Here is a 6,737-nt window from a genome sequence, read left to right on the forward strand (position 1 = left end):
AAAGCAGCGCGACTGCAGCATCTATGCATCAGAGTGTGTGTGTGTGTGTGTGTGTGTGTGTGTGTGTGTGTGTGTGTGTGTGTGAGACATGATAAGTGTGCCTGTGGGGCGGCCGGGCTGCAGCAGGATTTACAGGCGCTGTAGTCGATACAGCGACGTTTATTTAAAACAGCACGTCCCGGAACGACCCTGCATCCATCTTCACTCCTCCTCCTCCTCCCCAAGCTTCTCTTTAACCCCCCTACACTGTCACCTCCTCCTCCTCCTCCTCCATCTTTGTTGCATCTGTTGAAGCAGCACCCCACACACAGTGCTCACAAAGGCTAAAGGTTCGCTTGATTTACAGATGCTAGAGCAGAAGTGAGCTGTCAGGAGAGGCTAACAAGAAAAACAAAATAAAACTGATGGTCTGGGAAGTAAAATGTGCCTCCAAACTGCTTTGTTTTAAACTGAGATAAACAACAAACCGCCGCTCTCGCCACAGAGTGGAAACAAGGACGTAGCCACCGTGCAAAAATGAGCAAACGCTCCCCTTAAAAGCTTTCAGCTTGATCTCCAACACCATCGTAGCTTTTTGAAGGTCCCACGTATGAGGCTGCGGTAAGGTTCTCATCATAGATTTAGCATCACGGTTGTATTTAAAACACAGCCTATAGCCACTGTGACGCCATTGGTTTATGGCTCCATCTTTAGTATTTTCAGGAGACTGATTGGCCGTTAAAGAACATCTCATCTCTTTGTCACATGATCAGTAAACGCTTGCATCGCGTGTTGTTCCTGCGTCGTCATAATGAAGTTTGTCCAGGATCAACTCTGCAACTGACCAATCACGCTTCAGGATGTGGAGGAAAAGGAAGAAAAACCGTCTTTGTTTATCTAAAACTTTGGAACAAACAGGAAGCATCCCAGTGTTAAAATAAATACACGATGACGTCTGGTTTGCTGTTAGCCAAACTCAGGTTACTCGTGTTGGTTTGGTACTGATAGTTTTTAAAAGCATTAGCTAACTTATATGCTAATGCTAACTGAATATCCAGACAATGTGATTGGTCAGTTGCAGCGCTGAGCCCGGACAACACTGTAACGATGATGTAGGAAAAACGCCAACACAGGGACATTGGATCACGCCCATAACGCTGCCATCACCATGTTACAGATGATGTGATACGCATCATATCAGGAGCCGTTTCTCAGGAGTTCTTCTTCTCAGTGTAACCAGAGGTTAAACCTTTTGGGTTTTCCTAATCCGTCGATGCATCGACATCTCTATGAGCCTCATTGTGAGAGGTTCAGTCAGCAGCTGACACTGAGAATCACCTCCACATCTTTGATTTGCTTCATTTGTCCTGATCTAATAAGACCAGGCCTCAGGTGCGGTGAACTCTGAGCCTCTGAAAACGAGACCTGAGTATAAAATGTTGTCATTCCTAAAACTGTTAATGCAAAGTTTCTGTTAAAGCCGTCAAATCAGAGCTGCACTGTGACACTGTGACTACTGCACAGAACTGCTGTTTGTTCTTCCTCTCCTGCAGTCTGCTGTCGTCTCTGCTCACACACACTCTCCTCTGCAGCGACAGAAACTTTACTTTTTTTCCTGAGTCCAGTTCGGGCTTCACCACACTCTGAGTATGATGGAAGAAAAAGGAGAAAGTCTCCTCCAGCTTCCTGTTTCCCACCTGAACCAGTCACATGACTGAAACCAGCTTTGAAGAACAGATGTCCAGTTAAACCTGCGTCAGCTTTAATCATGGCTTTAAAAAACCTTTTCCAGGAGCCTCCGGGTCACTGCAGGAAACACCTGAGCAGTGCCGGCTTCACGTGAGGAAGTTTGTGAATGAAACAGCAGCAGAGCTCGTAGACGAGCGTCGGTGAAACTGCATTATTTATCCTCCCTCATTTATTCATTTTCATTGTAACACTCCTTTTTTCCTTCTCATCGTTCATTATTATTTCATGGAGGCTCTGTGCTGTCGGCAAACTCTTTGTCTTCATGGAAATCCAGTCCGGCAGCGGCGGCTCGGAGCTTCTTTATGAATGTAAGAGGCCGGCCTGTCGGTGCATCGATCGGTCGCAGCCGTCGCCGTCCTGAGGGACAGCGAGGGCCGATCCAAATCAATCATCCTCTGCTGTGACAGCTCAAAGCTCGGTTTTTCTCCCCCGATCTGTCAGATTCAGCAAACAGCAGCTGGAATATGTGGAGCCGGCAAAACAGAAAGTTAACTGAAGTTCCCGTACAGCAGGTCGCCGACCTCCACTGCCAGAGCCGGAAATATCTGCACGAAGACCTGAAGCTTATGACAGCGACAGAGTCTATCCAGCTCACAGGCCACCACAGTTCAGAGGACACCACGAACACCACCGCGAGCATGGACGAAGCCCATCGGGTGACCGGCGCCGCGCCGTCAGTTGGATGTATTTATCAGCGTGCAGCTGCTGAGCCCTGCAGGACACTGTGAGTCCGACCCGTACTGCTGCAGAGACGCCCAGCTACACGAACTTTGACAAGAAACTAAACTTTTAGCAAAATAAAGACAAAAATAATGCAGGTTCAGTTTGATTTGACTGAAATCTCAGAGCCGATGGAGCACATCAAACAAACCTCTCACACACTTGAATTCCTTATTTTCCTCCACAGATTCGGTTTTTGTTGCATTTGGACTCCACGGTTACGAGGATTTATCCACGCTAGCAGCTGTTGCAGCTGTTGCAGCTGTTGCAGCATGCGCAGTGGTTAAATGTAAACAAACTCTTGAATGCAACAGAAACATGAAGATGAGGCATTACTGTCAGGAGTATGCAAAGTTTGGGTTAAGGTAAAGTAAAAAATGATCACCCACAATGCACTGCAGGGTCGCCACACGTGGAGAAACATGATTTACACCCGTTAGTGATGTTTACACTGAATCACCTGCAGCACAAGTGTCACAACAGCAGCTCCTCTGATGACAAAGGTCGTGACCCCGGATTAGAATGAAGTAGCCGCTGTCAGCTGGCGTGCTTTAGGCCTCGGACCTGCAGACTGGTTAACAGCCAGTGTTGTTCCCTTACTGGTTTTGACTGGTACTGGAGGTTGCTGGCAATCAGTGTCAAACTGATGGCGAAAGGCCCATTCAAGATCTACCTGGTAACCACTGGTTACTAGGGAAACGCGGGTGTTCCGCAACCGCTACCTGCAATCTCCAGCAACCAGCAAAACCCTCCACTGGTTGCTAGGCGGTGCTCTTTGCCTTCAAAGTAAAAGCGGCGCCTTTTCAAATGTGTAGTTTATCGTGGAAATGCAACTTAAAGAGGCGCCGTGTTCGGTGCTGTGGGAGTAGCGGTACGGGCTACAGCGTCTCCATCTGCGCTCACTGCCGCCATCATGGACCGACTGGGCTGTTCCAGCATTCTGAGCTAACAGACCAACGTGAGGGTGCGCTCCTGCTGAAACCTCAGACTGGGAACTCATGTCAAACATGACGTTAAATAATCAAGATTTCAATTGAGACAAAATCAGAAAGATGATTATTTTGCGACCCAGTCGGCTGGCGTGGGTCAGAAACGAGGCGTCAGGCTGCAAATCCTGAAACATCTAGAGCTGAACAAAGCGAGCCGAGTCCAAGACAAAACATCTCATTTCTCTGTGCCGCCCGCTCGAGCGGAGAAACCTGTACGGCTTAAACGTAATTGAGATGAAAGGTGTTTGTAATATTGACGTTTTCTGCCTCAGAACGTTCAATAATTCAGGAGGCGAAGCGCCGACAGCAGCTCGCTTTAAAGTTACCGTCATCGCTCAGGTTCTCAGCTTCACTGGTAAAAATAACTTTGGATGGAGCTTCACCTCCGACTGCAGGACGACCGGAAACACCGACCACCTGTGTGTGTGTGTGTGTGTGTGTGTGTGTGTGTGTGTGTGTGTGTGTGTGTGTGAGAGACAGGAAGTGTGTAGGCGTGAGAATCCTGGCTGCGATACAGTAAACATATGCTGAGGAGACACTGGAAAGAGTGCAAATTGGAAATTGAAAATATGCTGAAAACACACACACACACACACACACACACACACACACACACACGCACACACACACACACACGCACACACACACACACACACGCACACACACACACACACACACACACACACACACACGGAGGGGTTTTTAGCCAATTTCGGAGCTTTGCAATTCATATCTGCCGTGTTTGGGGATTTGACGGAGGCAGACGTTTAGCTGTCACCCACACACGGCGGCGTCCTCTGGGTGTGACGGCAGGCAGGAATCTGCTCGCTGATAATTATACAGTATTGGCACGACGCTGACACATTTCAGCAGCTTTATGAAAACACGCTGCGGCTGAAAATAGACAAAGTGTTTGTATGAAAATAAAATGCAAAACGAGCCGTGAAATTATGAACGAGACAAATGGAAGACGGTTCATTTGGAGGCTGCAGATCCCCGACAGAGACGGGTTATTCTTTATTTATTTTTATAAAACACAAACACGTCGCAGATGAAGGTCTGATTGGTTCACTTTTAATGTTGGCAGATAAACTCAGTCACTCAAAGCTTGTTGGAAGTCAGATTGAACTCTATGAGGAACGAAACGGCAACAATAAATAATATACAGAAATGAATGAGTGGCTCCTTAAAGAGGCTCTAAGTATTAGAATATATTATGATTCATGTTCTTCGTATGAAGTTGTCCCCCAGACCCTTTAAATAAAAAAGTTTGGCCTTTTTTGCTGTAATTTAAAGCTGGATGACAGGAAAGTGTGGAGAGGGAGGACGACGGGCTTTAAAGCAGGCTCTTTATTTCTATTTTATTACATTTCTAAATTTTTAAAAATGTTTTATTTTAAGTTCTTAACTTTACATTTTTTTCCTCATTTTTAAACTATTTTTTCTATTTTTATACTCAGTTTCGAAACTTTTTACTTTTGAATGTTTACCTTTTTTTAAATTTAATTTTCACTTTCTTGCATTTTATTTCTTATTTTTTTATTTTTTACATGTAAATGTTCCATTTTTTTCCTTTTGTTTTCCTTTTGGATTCATTCACGTACTCACCAACTCCCTACTTTGATTTGTAATTTACTGCTGATATTGCTGATCATCGATCTTTGGTCCTGTCTTTCATGCACCAAAGCTGCATTATTAGCATTAGCCGACTCATAAAGCTGACATCACAGACTGCTCTCCTTGTTGGAGCTGATTATGACTCGGATCAGGAAAGTGTTTAACGAATTAGCAGTGGGATCGTTTCCTCCTGGACCTCCTTTTACAACCAGAGGAGTCGCCCCCTGCTGGCCACTAAAAACGTGCAGGCTTAAGGCAACCATACTGGCTTAACTATGTCCATTATTTCCATGGAGTCAGTGGTTGAAGCCGCTCGCTGAGCCTGGTTCCTTTGCAGAGTTCTTCCTCCTCACCGTTTGCAGAGGCTGCTCTAACTGCATTGTTGGGTTTTACCTTAGAATAAAGCAGCTGCAGGTGACTGCTGTGAGCTACACTCTGAATGTGTTTATTTCTGTTAACATGGGGACAGAGTCACTGCTGGAGCCTCTAGTGGACGTTAGAGGAAGTGCGGTTTCTGACCCTTATTCCCTGCCTTGAATGTCATCTTTAGACCCACAGTCAGACTTTGTGGCTCACGGTTCCTCCTGAACAGCAGAACGGCTCAGATCACAGAGGATAACGCAGAGCGCCCAATGAAATCGAAAGCTTGTTTTTTATCCACCTGTCTGCAGATAAACTCTGACTCTCTGGCTCTGGAGAGCTAGCTTATAGCGTGATCCTTTAAAACCGAGTCGGGATCTTCTTTATGCACAGCAGCTCTTCTTCACTGGAAACGTCTGTAGAAACGAGAGCGGCGCAGGAAGCGCGCGAAGCCGGTGGCTGGCAGGTGCGAGCCGTGTTGAGAGGTAATTGGCGGCACAGTGAGGATGAAAGGCTGATCAGCTGACCTGCAGGTCGGCCCTGACTGACAGCACAATCCTCTACGTGCAGGCGTGATCTGCCTTGACAAATGTGACCGAATCTCAGGAGGAAGTAGAGCGAGTGATCCGTTCTGTGATCTAAGTTCAAACGTAAGACTGTAGTTTAACAAAGACAGATCAGGAAGGTTGTAACGAGGGAGGGGGCTGGTCTCAGGGAGGGGGCTGGTCTCAGGGAGGGGGGATGCTCTCAGGGAGGGGGCTGGTCTCAGGGAGGGGCTACTCTCAGGGAGGGGGGATGCTCTCAGGGGGGGGGATGCTCTCAGGGAGGGGGCTGGTCTCAGGGAGGGGCTGCTCTCAGGGAGGGGGCTGATCACTGAAGCACACATGAACACACACCACACGTGTGATTTTCACTCTCATTGATAATTCATTAACCCTTTAAAGGCCACCAGAGCTTATCTTCATATTTTTACCTGCTGTAGTGACGTTTTTGGAGCATTTCAAGTTGCTATACATCAGTACACCCGTTATATCCACATTTTCATTATATGTATGCATTAAGTCCAGAGTAACTACAGGAACATCCCTACTGAGGTACGTCCCTCAAAACTGTAAATGCAAAGAAGTTCGAAAGTCCAACCACAGGAGATTTATTTTGAGTGTCTTCATAGTTTCATTGAAGAGATCCACAAATTTTCATAAACTGTGGGAAAAACAAAAATATTATTCTGCACAATTTGCAAAATAAAACAGCGGAAAAATAAAGTATTTCCAACAGAAAGTCAAACAGGAAACCTTTGAAAAGCCCTGCAGGGAAAAAACT

The sequence above is a fragment of the Oreochromis niloticus genome, linkage group LG9 (genome assembly GCF_001858045.2).
Source record: "Oreochromis niloticus isolate F11D_XX linkage group LG9, O_niloticus_UMD_NMBU, whole genome shotgun sequence".
Taxonomy (NCBI): domain Eukaryota; kingdom Metazoa; phylum Chordata; class Actinopteri; order Cichliformes; family Cichlidae; genus Oreochromis; species Oreochromis niloticus.